Below are 16380 nucleotides of genomic sequence, written 5' to 3'. Positions count from 1 at the left end.
TTTGTTGATTGGGCCACCGAACTGAAATGTATGTGTATTAAAGTACAGTGTGAAAGCTCTCCAGTAGAGCTCACAGCTTTATCAATCTTCACTTTTTTTTTCTTTTTTCTTTTTTTTTTTTTTTTTTTTTTTTAATCTCTCCACTCAATCATGTCAGAAATCAGGCAGTCATCAAATATGCATGTAATAGAATATAGCAACTGCATGGAACGCCCTCAATTATGACACTGAACCTAAGAACCCCCCCAGCATCTTACCCAAAGGCAAGCATTAATAAACCATGCTACCTATCTGTTCAAAGCTGCAAAATATTTGAAAGATTTCAAAACGAATGCCATCTTAGCCAAGGAGGAATTCCCTTTTCCTGGATACGTGTGGCTATGTATGCTGTCCAGTCCTCCTAAGAAGAGCAAGCAGCCTTTCTTAGACACGTCCACTTCAGCGGTAAATAGCTCTGTCCTACTGCATTTGCACTTCTGGAACAGGGCCTCATTTTCTTTTCCCAATTTTCTATCTTATTGCCAGAAATTCCTGTCATCTCATAAGTGGGAATACTAAAGTTTACTGTTTACTTAAAACTGTTTACTGTTTGCTTAAAAAGTACAGCTTGGGTAAGTGAATTTGGCGCTCTCAGAGCAACATCTCTGCAGGACTCTGATCTCGCTAACTACAGGTGGGCTGGTCAACAACGGCTTGCTGGAAAACACGGCAGTACTGGAACAAAGGGAAGGAAAAAGTGAACATTTTTCTGCTGCAGCAATTTGCCTCTAACAACTACCGGGCACCAAGCAAATAAAATACCTAGCATGCGAAATTATATGAGTAGCATGAATCATGCTGTTCAGATTAACCGAACTCAGCATTTTCTTTCCAGAAAATGAGAATCTTATATCACATGATAAACAACTTTGACTGCAGTATGCAGTATTCCAGGCAGGTTTTAAAGCAAGTATTTGTACAAGAGTCAATTTCAGAGATTAGAAAAAGAATGATTTAAATTATCATTTGCATAACAAGCCAGAAATTGCTAGATAAGAACACCCAAAATCACGTTATTTCAATTTTACCACTTTAAAAGTTTGGTAATTCCATTCTAAAGAAAGGAGCTGCCTCTAATACCCCTAGCTATGATCAGTTTGGTTCTAAGAAATAATCCAGAGATATCAAGGCTCCCTGATGCTGCGCTGCCTAAATATTTATCAAGAATTACTGCTAGAGCAAGTTAACATTTAACCTGTGCTCCAACAGCTAGCCTTTCCAATTATGAGTGTGGAAAGCAACCTAGGATCGAGTACAAGACTGTATCCCAAGCAAACGCCCAGTACAAGCACTCAGGTACAACTCCAGCCTGCAGCAGTCCTGTGCCATCATTGCAGAAACGAAAGCTCTGCCCTTCTTACAAGGCAGCACTGCTTCACTTGTCACCAGGTTACATACATGTGGGCTGTGTATGCCAGAGTTTTGCTTTCCATCCAGATTTGAATTATACAGACACTGTTAAGCTGTCTGTATATACAACCAACTCAAAATAATTGAGTTGGTTACATACACAAATCTTAATCTGCCCAGGTCAGCTCACAAATCATTTGACTCAGTAACTTGGCATCCATTTGCCTTTTTATTTTTTTCTAGTAAATTTCTTGCTTTTTCAACAACCCAAACTTCCATGATCTAATTGCTACCTTACAGACCAGCTTACAGACCAGCAACTACAGATTTAAAAGAAACTAAATCAAGAAAATCCCACTAAGCATTATAACCACACATCTCCTAACTTTATCAGCTTAAAACCTTGACACATTCAGTACCAATTCCAGCATTAATAGGCATTTAGTAAATAATTGTTTTTCTCTTGTTTAAATACAATATGCTCACAACTTCATACGGCTTTTGAATACTGCACAAGGAGCTGCAGTCCACCATAAATCTATCTGTGGAACAGCTGTGCAGCCTAAATACTCTTAACACCGAATGAACTGAAACAGCAAGATGCAAAGTGACAGTCAACTGCAGACAGCACTACATTAACTCAGCTGAGGGCTGCTCCGAGTGAATGTGCTATAAATGCCTGCCAGTAGTGAAACGGCATTCACCCACTGTTTCTAGATAATGCTTGGTTTACGAGAGGATGACAGAACGTAACTCTGCAAAAAATTACTTCGATTCCCACAGAATTAACCCGTTAGAGACTACAGAGCTGTGCACTTCACAAGAACGGATTTGCTCAGCAGCATGTAAAGTGCCAACGTTTTTTAAACGAAGCCACGTCTGCCATCCAGTACAAAATGAATGCCACAGTGACCACAGCTGGCAGCTGCTCCATTTGTCAGGCAAGAAGCACGTCTACCCACCTTGCACAGAGAACAAGTTTTCAGTGATTTCTGAAACAAATCTTAAATCACGCTTCTTCCTCATTTCATCGCTGATCACACTTAACTGGCCCAGCAGACAGCCTGCCCCAAAGCCACTTTCTAACAGAATATTCTCAATACCTTGGAGGATCCCCCCCTATCGGGTGCATGTTTTTGTTTCTGCACTGAAGTATTTCATACAAACACATGCCCGCATGTCTCAGGTCTATGTTGGCAACAGCTTCCTGGCTGCAAGGATAAAGAGAAGGCCAGCTTTTCAAACACCCAAAAGAATTTCATCGTTATCATTCACTACCTTGAATCTTAAAAAATTCCCACATGGCTAAAATGTTACCAAGTTGGTGTTGGGAGACTCAGAGAAATCCATTTTTACAGTGCTTTCCCCCACCTCCCTGCCCAGTAACTGAGTGTCTTTGTTACCCACAGAATTAACACATTCAAATCATTTCTCGTATTCAGATCCACAACAAGCAGGAAATTGCAGGAACTGTACTGGCAGGTGCATATGGATGACGTAAGAAAAATGTTCAACACAATATTTAAATACAGTTTCCACACTTCATATTATTCCCAACTCACCACAAAATGGAAATGAAGTATGAAAAATATATAGAATACCATCCTTACTGCTACAGTACAGACACAGTTTTTGATTTTTTTTTTTTTAGCATTAAATAAAATTCTGACTCAAGAATTATTTCCGTAAGGTGATAAAATTTGATTTAAAAAAAAGCACAAAAACAGCCTCACTCCTAACGTTTTGTTTCCTGCCTTCTTCTTAGAGGTAAGAAGGACTGACACTTGCAGCCAAAAATTACTACTACATATCTAGACATTTCCCCCAGCACTGGAGGAATCATTTCTTCATTTTCTACAGGCCTCCTCATTCTTAGAGGATTTCACACTTCCAATATCTATATTCCATCTACAATCTTTTCCCTAGTATTTTAAAAGCACACATTCCACGTCCATACACAAGGATTACAGGCTTTTTTTTTCCCCTTACAATGCTTGTGACCGAAGCTCACAGAAATGAAACAGATCTGAAGCAATGCAATTTGAAGAAGGTGCTTACAACAAATGACCTCCTATTCTCGTCACAACAATTTGTTCAAGTGTTATTGGCTAACGTGTGCCAAGCACGCTGCTGGCGACACTGAAGATGTTTAACAAGGCAGTGCCAACAAGTGCAGCTGCTGGACTAGCAGCACCCTCCTCCTGTTCATCCCAAGCCAAATTACTCACTCGGCTATGAACAATGAAGCAGCAACACAGGAAAATGCTAAGTGCTAGTGAGATTAGTGATAAACTACAGGATCCCTGCAGAGGTCAGTGATTAGCAGGTCCCTGCTTGTAATCACTTTCCTAACCCAGCCTTTATCTCATCACACGCTCCATCTTAACTAAGGCTTCTTGTGACTGGAAGCAACTTCCCAATCAATAATCCTTGAACTCTTGGCAAACACATCCACGCTGTCTTACCTTTTCATAAAGTAAACCTACAACACATCAATTGCCTGAAAATGTTCAAAGTTTGTATTGGGAGTTAAGATTAATAAGCCTTCCATGTGTAACAAAATCACTTCACTGGAAACTCTCGTAATAAAGTAGCAGATCAGAGGAAAAGTACAAACATTTTTAGCCAGGAATGCCATGCCAAAGTGCTGATTAGCATTGCAGTCTATACAGGTAATGGTAAGACTGTCAGTCTACATGTTTCAGAAGAATGGATAAGCAAACTGCATGCTTATCAGACTTTAACTAGGGGAAATGTATGTTTTAGATTTTTCCCCCCCTTTTCTCCTTGCTGTAACACCTTCTGAAACCAAGTTTCCCAGAAGGGACGTGATAGGGTTTAGCAAAGCTTGTTTTTAATACTACAGATTTGCCCCTTACTTCTTTCTTTGCTCAAAATTTTGAAGGTCCGTGATCCTACAGAACAACTGTAACATTCCACAAGAAGTAAAAGATTATGGCTTGCAGTGAGATTTATTCAATTCACATGCCCAGTCTCAGATCTGCCAGAAGTTCCCTGTGATTCTCCATGCCATACATTCTCTTTTGTAAGACAGCTTTATCCTTGTATTATGCAGTTCTATTACTATCTTGTCGTATTTGGAGCAAATATTTTTATACCTACATGATGCAAAGGACGGAGAATCTGAAGCTGGAGTTACCTGGAGTCAACTTCCCATTGTAACAGCTGGAATTCAGGAACAACGCTTTAGATAGCAAAAACTAAATTACTGCTTTCATTGACATTTGGAAAGGACCATTTGGAAAAAAACATTTTTTTCACTGTGCTTTCCAAGGATTAGAAAAGTTCAGACGTTTTTATACTTAAAATTGTGAGGGCGTTTGCAGATGTCTTTCACTCTAAGAACTGTACTGATTGAACTGACCAGGCAGTAAGTCTGGGTACTTGAGGCAGTAAGCACAGAAACCAAGGGATTTCTCACAACTTCTTTAATGCAATAATTTCAAAAGAAATAATGCCAGTGTGTGAAGTGGCATTAAAGAACCTGCCGCACAAAGACATGCCTTTGACACTTTTATCCCATTGATTTGTAAGTACTTCTAAGAGAAGATGGAATACTTTGTCAGTTTGAAAAGTACTGCACAGATCTTATGCTACAAAAACAATTTATTAACGCTCATATGTACTTCAAATACACAGGAGCTAAAGGTAGACTAAATCACACATGGTATTTGGACTGACCCTGTGAACTAGTAATTCATATGCTCATGTCAAACTGAGAAGGTTTGTCCCATCAGTGGCTGATGTATGCAGGCTCCTTCCTCAGCACCTCTCCTATCCCCCCACTCACGAGGCTGACGCTGTGCTAAATAACAAATCAAACCTTTGCAATGCTGTAAGGGACTGAAGTCTGGCAAGAAGATACACATGAGTAACTGAAGACAAGGGGGAAAAGAGGGAGTATAAACCTCTTAAATGAAGAAAGCTTTCTTCTTCTCCCCTGAGCATGTGTGCTATCTGTGAACCAAATAATTCTTGAATAGCTGTTCAACATACATGTATCTACTTTCAATTCTCCACGACTAGACTTACCCTAAGCCTTATCTTAAATAATGTTACCGCTCTATTAACCTGTAAATACACTGTTCATAGACATATAATCCAGTGGGAGAAACACACTAACCATTACTACACTAAAATGCTAAAATTTTACTCAAAATTAAGGAAATTGGGAACGTACGATACCTAGAAGACCATAACCAAATGGTGTACGCGCATGAATGTTCCCCAGAAGTGACAGGAAGGTGTTTTGTACCCACCTCATCTGCCACCCCATGTATTCCAGAATATCCAAACATCTGCGTGCTGTCTACTGAAGTACTTCTCCCTTTGCTGTCTTCATCTCATTCCTAAGGATTTAAAGTTCTCAGGCACCTACCAAAGTTACCACCTACAGCTAACCTGAAACACATTCCCTTCTCTCCTGGTATGGAAAAAAAATTAATCAGGTTCCACCACTGACTTTGAACATCAGGTAGGTTCTTAAGTCTAAAGCGAAGAGGACTTAAAAATATATATTTATTCATTTATTTTTAATTGGGTATTAATAGAGAACCCACAACTCACAACAGAATGCTACACCTGTTTTTGATTAAAAGATTTTGGTAACACTACATGCTACAAATTGCTAAATTTCCTTTACTTTTTTTTAAAAAAAACGTAAAAGTTACTTTTGGAGGTATCTATAGTTCCTCTCACATCCAAGATCTATTCATTCTCATTGAACTTGACAAATTAGCTTTGTCAACGAAGATTTTCTCTCCCCCCATTCTCTCTCCATAAACACATGCACGAACACGGTAAGCATTTATAACTGTCTTCCATACGACAAGGGGCAAACACATACAGTAGCACACTGTTGTACAAAAGTTTTGAAAGTACTTATTTGGATGACTTGCTCAACTTATCGATGCTTCACCCATCACAAGCAATAAATCCAATCCAATCACAGAGGTGTATAAGTTAGGTATTCCTAGATCGTGGTCTCCAGATTAACAGCAGCTGCTGGATTGCAAAACAAAACAAAACTAAAACTAAAAAAGAAGAGCAGAAAAACAACAACAAAGCACTCATGCTAAAATCGCATGCAGTTTTCTTAAGAAATCCAACTCTTTCCCCAGTACTACTGTTTCACGAGAACAAGTTCTACAGGCACCACAAAGCAAATTATCTGTTAAAACAGGAGGAGCAAAGACTGTTTGAAATCGTATCAAACAGTTGAAGGAAAACATGTGCTCACTGTTTATTTTTGGAGGTGAGACAAGTAGCATGCTTGATAGAGAAAGAAAAAAAACATTTCCATTAGATATCATAACACTCGTGGGAATGTGCCTGAAGAAATGTTAACAATAATATCCCAGGTCCAGACATAGCCAAGGTGAAAGCAAGTCCCCTATTTAACAACACCAAGGAACTTGGTGTGCTGCTCAAAGTACTGAAGAATACAACTTCATACACGGCAGATTTTTGTAAAGTACCTGACTTGATACACTAAAATATTTTTACCAAAAAAGCCCGACTCAGTAAAGACATTATTATTTTAAAATAATAATACATTAAGGGATTAACAGTCAGGCAACAGAAAAGGCTTTAGAAAAAAATTGTGAACAGAGAACCATCACTAAATATTTCTCAGTGACTTGAGCATGACTCAGAACTCGTCTTCGTATTTAGTGGTGATGTTTCGGGGGTATGTGTCAGGGCGTGTGCACACGGTTTTTTTTTTTTGTTTGTTTGTTTGTTTTGTTTATCTTGATGTTTTAAATGAGTTCCTGTAAATTCAGAGGTGGTTGGCAGAATAAAACAACTGAAGACTGATACAGAGTGTTGTGAACTGCATTGTAGGAAGCAAGGTGCCCTTCTATTCAGCCAAGTGCAAAAAGACACCCACAGGACAGAGCCACGGGCCTCCAGCCTCCTGTTTTCTAACTAGATTTACCTTGGGGAGGAGGGTGCCTGCAGGAAGTTGCCATGTTCCAGCATTTCCCTAATCCTTCCTGTTGGCAAGCCTCAGAAGCCTTCACCAGGCACACCAGCTTTCACAAATCCCACAGGGAATCTGCCCAGGCATTGAACAGGAAAGCTCAAATGGTTAACTTGGGGTTAGGAACATGTGGTAATGGTATCTTTAAGCAGGGCTTGTTTCACCTGCAGAAGAAATGGTATCAGAGAGACCTGATAGCAACGGCCTCCATACCTAACTAGGAGCTTCCAAGACAGGCAGACAGCTCCTTCACTGAAGTACAGTGCTGGGAGGACAAGAAAACCCACACAAATGAAAACAAGGAGCAGTTCAGCTTGCTATAAACTCAGAGGTGCTATGCATACTCCACCCTTACAGGATTTCAACGCGTGACTGAAAAAAGCCCTGAGGAACCTGATCTGACCTCAGACTTGACCGTGCTTTGAACAGGACAAGGATCTGGAGCCCTGCTGAGCCCCCTTTCAATCTGAATAATTCTGTGATTTTATGGTTGCTGCGATCACCTTCTCTTTGCTGAAATCTACAGTATTGCTGCCTTCAGCACAGCACTTTCCACCATGGTTTCTTTAAATACCTAGATTCAAAGACATCACATAGACCAGGATGATCTTCCAAAGCAAGTATTCTAGTATTAAAACAACAAGGTAAAGAAGTCAGCAAGAAGGATTCCCACTGGCTTCGCTAGATACTGAAATGGGCCTTGCCGTGACATACCCATTGTGGAAGTCATCTCATTCACTCCGGAACCCTTGATTCTGAAATCCTGCAACAGGCAAATCCTTCCAACGTCCTCTCACTCAAGTCAAATTACTTCTGCTCCTCCAATTCCTGTTCTCAGCCCCCCCCCCCCCCGACAACGACTTTATACTTCTGTTCCTGTATTACTTTTTCTTTACCTCAAATCCCATACTTATTTTTTCCTCAACAATACAACGTAAGCAAACCAAACTAATTTTAAGACTTCCAATTGAACTGAATTAATTCCCTTCCTTCATTACCTCATACAACTTACTCACTGACTGCAAACGCAGTGGTGGATTAAAGCAGACTGTGTATTGAACTGTACCAACTGGCAGCTCCGTGCTCCTTTTCTGCCTTGAGAGCTCTCAAATATCCGTTCTCTGCAGCAAGTTTGGTCATTTTTGCTATGCTGTGTGGAACAACAAATGACACTGAATAATGACCTAAACTATTGTGCTCAGAGCAAGCCATCTGAAAAGGAAAGGCAACAGACAGGACTACAACTGTTATGATACATGTAGGCCTCTCCATTTTTAGATTAAAAATTGCACAGTAAAACACGGACTGAGAGGCATTCCACGCTACAATTATATTTTACAACTCTCACTACTTCTACATTAAGTTAATTCACATGTGTATTCTAATACAAAACCGAAGTAGTACTGAGGTCATTTAAATTGTTGCACTTTTACTTTTAGGGTTATATTCACAAAGTCTATTTTAAGAACTGCTTTGGAAGCAACTGATGTTTTATGCAGCGAGCTGCTATTTTCCCAGATGAATAGAATATCCATTCTTTGGCTCACAGTTTCCATGACACTAAAAACAAAACACTCATCGGCACCAACTTTGTGTTTGATGGTAAATGCAGCTGCAGCTCACAACGGCTCGCCGTGTACCTCAGCCCGCCTCTAGTGAACAGAGGCACCGTATTTCCCCAACGCAATTTCATTGTTTTACAGACAAGCCCTTTCTTGCCAACCTCAAACATTTCAAACCCTGCTGGTGTTCTGTCTCGAAATGAGGAGTTACTCAGTTCTGCAAGTAGTGATACTAATGTGAAGTTTTCCAAATTACTGAACAAAGTATCAAAACCTTGGGTAACAGGAGCTGTTGCCCCTAAAGTAACGAGGGAATTTTTAGCCTAAGAATGACAAAACTCCCACTACTGCAATTCAAACTCACTTGCTTCAAGTGAAATGCTGAATGAAAATATTGAGGGGACCATTCTAAATCTGGTAAATGGAACAAGTCACCTGGCAGTTCAGCAACTGGGAACAGAGCTCAGCCTTCAGTCCTGCTGCTTTCCCCCACAGGAGCTCTGAAGTGCACACACATCTTCAGAATGAAGGACGCCATGAGGAGACAGGCTGCTTCTTTGGAGAAGACTCCTATGAGCTAAAAATCTAATCCTACCCCACATCGTACAGCTCTTCATCCGCTGTAGATTTATCTCAAGTACATTGTGACTCATCTTTTCACACCGTGTAGCACAAACCTTGACTCAATCACAGTTGTTTGATTCTAAAAACCATGTTGAAAACAGGAGCTAAACAATTCTCCATATTTATTAGAAGTATTTTTAGGCACCAATTCAGTAAAGCAATTAAGCACTTACGTACTTAGAAATATATGAATGAACTAAATTCAGCAGGGACAGCTCATATAATTTAAACTATCCACTTCTGAGAATACTGGTGGACTGCCGACTGATTAGAGAAATCTGGCAGGAAAATAGGATGTGTCATCTCATTAAGTCTACTGAAGGTACTTCTAAAAAAAATTCAATGTAACATATCAATAACAACCATTTTACAATTTAAGGGAAGTGCTATTTTATTTAAGACAGAAACTAATTGCTTTAAAAACTTACAGACCAAAATCCTTTTCCATTTTTGCCATAAAACACAATGGTAATGTACCCTCCTCAAGCAAGGAAACAGAGTCCTGGTCACAGCATTGTGTGTTCAAGGACAAGAAAGTGGACAAAATTTCCACCTGTAATATTGAAATATGGCAAAGAGAACTTTCCAAAGAGAGGAAGGAGCAGGCATGGGGGCATCCTCAGCCCATGCACTGCCCCACCTGCCTTCCCAGACTGCTATCCCCATGTGGGGCAGGAGCCTGTCACGGGCACTGCAAGAGATGCAGGGTCCCATGGAAAGCATCCCCACCGTTACACAAATAAAGCAACGGGAGCTCTAAGCTAGAGGCACTTCCTCATTTCCTCCTCTCAAGAGGAAAAGACTCCCCCAAACCCGCCCCAACCATGGTCTGCAAAAGTATGTAACAGTGAGAGCTATTAAGTGGCAGAAAGGCTGTAGCAACACTCATTAACGAATTAGATCAGCAAACCAAAAAAATAAAGCTCCTCACACCCAAACCTCTGACTGCAGCTTGAGGCTGAGCAGGCCCCTCAGGATCAGCGTCACGGCGGCTTCCTTTCAGAGCCCAGGGGCAGGCACAACCCAGCTCTGCCCCGTACGTTGCTGTAGATAGCCCTTCTGCTGAAGGCCTGCTGGACTTCTGCAACACCTTTACACTAAAGCATTAACAGGACTGGATCATCAGTGTGCTCCCTACAGGCCTACAACCCTACAAACGTCAGAGAAGTGATGCCTGCTTTTGGAGCTTTTCCAGAAGGTAAATAAAAACCACACACACACACAGTTTTCTCATTGCTAATGCAGTACTTGCAGATTCCCAGAATATTGCTGCCTGTGTAACTACTAGCTGTAAATCCTACTAACTGGAGTGTAACTATGATGCAGGTAGTCATTACCGTAACCTAGGAAGAACAGCCATGCTATTTTGTAAACACAGTCCTGTAGAAATTCCTTGGTGGGTCAGCAACTACCAATACAGAACGTACAGACTGTCTTTAAAGTTTCAGTTTTATTAAGTGTTGGGTGAGGCTTGGACTCTTACTTTCCTTGTGAAGCCAACAGAGAGACGAGAAGTCCAGAAGCTGGTAGGAAGTCAACTTCCTTTACTGGTCCTGGAAAGAATTTCCTTATCTACAGGTTTTAATTCTTCAAATTTACAGCAACACTGGTACATATTTCCCTACCCTCGTTTCCAAACAGTGAGCCATAAATTAGAGGGATCCAATAGCCAACTGGCATACTAGGTATGATGCTGTGCTTCTCCTAATTCCAGTATGGAAGAAGGTAGCGGTGTTGATTTTTTTTAAATGTTGAAAACCTATTTTGTGTTTTCCTGGGATTGCCCATCCACAACTGCAGTGGTAAATGAGACTTCATAATAAGAATATAACCAATAATTTAAGTCCATAGAAAACTGCCACCTGGCTGTGATTACCACACATTGAACCTGTTATGCAGGAGGAAGATGAATGAACCCAGAGCTTTTTGCAGTATGATGTGCAGCATCAAAAACTAAAAGAAACCCTGTACTTAAGCTAACTCAGATTTTAAAAGGTCCACAGTCAATGATCCTTTTTATTCCTCCGTCCTCAAAAGGAGACACTTCCTGGCTGTTTACCTGCTGAAACTCTGGATGATGATTAGAGGCATCAAACTGGGATGCCAACCTGTGAAGTCAGCAGTGGGGCACGTAGACTGGACAGACACACAGTATCGATGAACACAGCCAGTATCCCTCTTCCCAAGTCAGGAATCACGTGTCAGGAACCACATCCTCTCCATCTGCTTAGGTACTTACCTCAAAAGCTAATTAAATAATTAACAAATTCATACCCATGTGATAGCGGTTCAAAGGAAAAAAAAAAAAAAAAAAAAAAAAAACAAACAAACAAAAAAACCTATTTTGGATAAGGAAGGTCAACTAGTAAAGGTTCCCAGACTGCTGTTTTAAATGACTGTCCCGAACAGATATTCAAAAGATGCCTGCTTTTCAGGCAGCAAACCACCTGATATTACTTGGAGTGTAACTCAATCACAAGCACACAGGAACACGAAGCCACCCTGTGTAGCTCTATCTGAAATCCTAAATGTGGATTTATGGCCCTGATCCTTCACACAGCCACATACGTGCTTACCAGAATTATGCGTGCCTCAAGTCTCACGGATGGTGAAGTATTTGTAAAATTCAGAGACAAAACTTAGGCACACAAGTCATTCAAATGCAAAACATCAGACTTGTGCAAATGTTATGAAGTGTAAACAAAAACTAGTACAATTCCCACTGTATCAGATAATCAGTGAAATAAACTATTTTAACAGCATTTTAGTTGCTTACATCATAAAAGACTTCAGATTTTTTTCCCCCTTCTAAAAGAAAACAGAGTACCATCAGAGCATCACTGAAGTAGCAGAATGCCAATTAGAGAAGCGCTCATTTTGCTTAAGATAAAAAATCCATCATTATTCAGTAAAATAACAGAATTGGTTCAAAGAGCTTTTTTTACATTATCTTAAAGCCCTAATTATTTCTGGAACTGGAGATACACTGAAATATTTTGAGAAGTGAAGCCAGTTCAGGTATTATTTGAACAATCGTGTGTGTGAGTGTGCACATGGAACAACTCCACCTATGTTTTAGCATATCCCAAACAGTTCACCTGTGCATATGCAGTTCCACGGAGATTTTACTCATCTGAATAAGACCCATTCTTTGTTTACTACTTTTTAGTCTTTTTTTTTTTCTTCCTCCCCCAATTGCAGGCAGGAAATAAAAAGAAAAGCAACTCTTTTATGTAAAGTAAATCCATCTGGATGTTTGCTGCATCCTATATTATAAACTTGTGATCCCCAACCAGAATGAGTTATAGTGAAGCTGCAGGCAAAATTGTCTCCATATACCACAATCCATTATCCCTGTCAAGTTAATGTTCCATGTTGAGCCATATGGCGTGGGTACGCACTCAACAAAGGAAATTCCTTAAACTTGTTATAATCAGCACTTACAGTCGTCCAAAAAAACTGACATAAACAGCTTTATTGTGTTTTGTGCATTTCAGTTGATATCCATGACAAAAAGAGGAAGCTTCAGGAAAAAGAGGGAAGGGAGGGGGGTGGGGGGGGTAAAGTTGCAGTAGTAAAAGGGGGGGAGGGAGAGAGACTGTACATTTCATAATTACACATTTTCCTTAGCAAGTGATTTTCAATTACAATGAAGCTCAAGGCTTCTGACACTGATACACTGAACCAGATTAACAAATAAATGAGAACCCTACCTCGATACCTTATATTCAGCGCACAGAAGAAATGCTACAGTTTCTAAGTGCCTGACTCACATACAGATTCTCAATTAAAAAAAATTCTATCATTTTTATTCCTGACTTTGGAGAAAAGGTTTTCCTTCAGCTGTTGTATAATTACTACAAATTTAACAATCCTTCATTAACAATACAGCAATTTAACTAAAATATCTTTCTATGCATTAAGCATAGGTCACAGCTGAATTAAGGACTCCCAGAAGCCTCTGCTACCTGGCACAACCCATCACATCAAGCCTAAGTCAAGGTACAAGTAGAGCAGAACTTCATTCCAGCCCCCGCAGTGACAACAATAAAACGCTGAGAAAACACACTATCAAATACTGAACTCAGCATCAATTTCTGTTAATTACAGCCTTGTCAGCAACGTGATTATTCAAACAGCTCATGCAAATGTTAATGAGTCCTTATTTGCATATTTATTTTTTCCTTTGTTGAAATGTCATTGATTATTACATTCTACAATGATGAATGCTGCTGATGATGTGCTCTGATATGTAATTAGTCATTAAGTGGAATGAATAGATCAATTATGAAAAAGGAGTGAGATTAAGAAATATCAAACAAGACCGCCCAATGTAACTATAGAATTTTTTTTAAAGGAACTAAAATAATTTCTTGGCATTTAAAGTGCAACATCAGTAGTTTTCAATAAATAAACTACTACTTTTCGGAGGTTAAATAAGATCTTCCACATGCACTGCTACTTTGATAATCTAATTACAATAGCAAAGTGCTTTTGTAAAGCACTAAGAATTCTGCAAAGTAATGTACAGGTTTGGGGGGCTGGTCCCTCCTCGGTTTTTGTTCTTCTGTGGGTGTTTTGTGCTCCCCCCCAAGCACAACACAGACTATCTGGTTTTTTACCAGAACCAAAAAGAACGCGGGGACTTGCAGCAACTCCACTTTGTTCTGAAGGCAAAGGCTCGGCTGCTTTTCACGACTGCTTGCTCTAACTATCCACCAGCGCTCGCTATTTGCGGATGAAGGGGAAATAGGAGAGAAGAGGAAGGAAGGAAAAAAAAAAAAAAAAAAAGCCAACAAAAAACCACATTACTGCAGACCAGATGGGAACATTCCACATGACCAAACCAATCAATCACCTCGGTGGGGCGCAGGTGCAGCACAGCCGTGGAGCAACACACCATTTCACAGTCTATCGGGCACAAACACATGGTCACCAATCAATGGCACCCCGAGGACCTGGGGGGGCTCTCTCGAGCCTTACTGGTCCATGCCTGATGACTTCATAATCACACATCATTTCATTCACTGGAGGATACGAACCAGCATTCTAATAACCTTCCCTGGAACCCGCCACGTCGCGCATATTAATAGAGCGCCGGGAGAGCTGCGGCTGCCTTCCTGCTGCAGCCCGAGCAGGGCGGGCGAGGAGGAGGCAACCTGGAGCTGAGAACTTCTGCTTCAGACCGGGATCAGTGGCAGCACCGCTCCTCTCGCTGAAATAAGCTGTGTATAACGCTCACGCCTTCCGCACGGCGACTGTTAAACAATAGGAGGCGAGCCGAGAAAAAGGACATAGCAGGAGGAAAATCAATGCAATAACGGGCTTCTGCATTTGGTGATGTGGTAGATAAAATTCTGCAACGAGCAGAACCCCCATTAATGAAAAAATCAAAGTTAAAACTATAACAAAAATGTATATGCTTTCCAATGTGTCTAATGAAAGAAAGGGTTTAATTTCTTTTTGAAGCAAACATTACAGATGAGGTTAAAAACAAATAAAGAGAATTACACAATTTGACTTGTTCAGGCCGTATTTAGACTTGAATCCGAGCACTGTTTTTGACTAGATTTTGGGATAATTTGAAAATCACAAATGTTTGTTTGCATTTGTATTCCTGATGAGCATAATACACGTTACCGAGAAAAGGATGTGGAGGGATTTCGGCCAGAGTTTATCACACTGTAACACGACATACTGTCACTGTTAAAAAGATACTCAGGAAACAGATGTGATAGAGTGCATCGCCTCTTGCCATTACATTTTGGTTTGGGGCTGGAAGTCCCATGAGTTACAACTGAAATGTAAAAAAAATATTATTATTAATATGCTGTTTTCAGGTGTAGAATTCTGCAAGCACCCAGGTAGTTTGGACTCGGCCATGGGATATCAAAGCCAAGAGCCTTGGTTTTGTTTGTATTAAGTTGAGTATAGAAACAGCAGAGACTGAATTATACATCCAAATCATGCAAGTTTGATGTGCAAACCACACCAACTTTTATGCTTACAGGCATAAATTGCTGAGGACTACTTGCAGAAATAACTGAGTCCTCTAGTCCAAAAACTGCACGTGCCAAAAAGGCAGATTCACACTCACTGCTGTCGGACAGCAGAACACACAAGGGTTAAAGAACAAACACGAGTAACATCAAAGGAATATTCACCTCCTTTTGCAGAATATATGTTGGCCAGCAGCAGTTCAGGAAGTGTTCCCTCTCACCAGAATACAAAACCCATTAATCAATAAATCATTAAATTAAGGGCCTGATGCCCAGTTCTATTCTGGGCACTTACAGAATGCTAATTACTGGCGTATCTGGGGGAACATACAGCATTAAGACCAGAATATATTATTTAGTACAGTAAGTATTAGATTAAATTCAGCTTTTTATTTTCAAAGCCAGTGGAAAAAAAATTAAAAATGCAATCTAATGAATTAAGTACTAATATTAGTCACACTTCATATGCAACACGAGGGCAAGCTGATGGTTGCGCTACAAGACTTGACATTGCCTTTTCAAAGGCAGAAACCTAACAGCTGGAGACATTCACAACAGAAAGGACTAGGAGAAGTTTGACAAAATCTCATCCAAAACAAACAAACAAAAAAAAAAAAACACACCACGCTTGGGAAAGCTTGAAGTTACCTGCCAACATTAAGCACCAGGGAGAACAAGGGGACAGCTAGCACAAGTGTGCAGGCCACTCTGCACCTCGCACCTGCTTGCCCTGTGTGAAACACTGCCTGAGCAAACCCAAGGAAGCACATGCAAACTGTAAATCCCTGTGCTTCTGTGTCAG

General features: G+C 40.3%; 1 protein-coding gene across 5 annotated transcripts in view; it reads right to left on the bottom strand.

Annotated features, from left to right (window-relative positions):
• The window catches only part of TCF12 (transcription factor 12), a 156755-nt gene that overhangs the window by 67260 nt on the left and 73115 nt on the right, over nucleotides 1-16380 (bottom strand). The gene's annotated exons all lie outside the window — the stretch shown is intronic.

The sequence above is a fragment of the Aythya fuligula genome, chromosome 11 (genome assembly GCF_009819795.1).
Source record: "Aythya fuligula isolate bAytFul2 chromosome 11, bAytFul2.pri, whole genome shotgun sequence".
Taxonomy (NCBI): domain Eukaryota; kingdom Metazoa; phylum Chordata; class Aves; order Anseriformes; family Anatidae; genus Aythya; species Aythya fuligula.
Note: the sequence above shows the minus strand (reverse complement) of the source record. Positions and strands in the feature narration are given on the sequence as shown.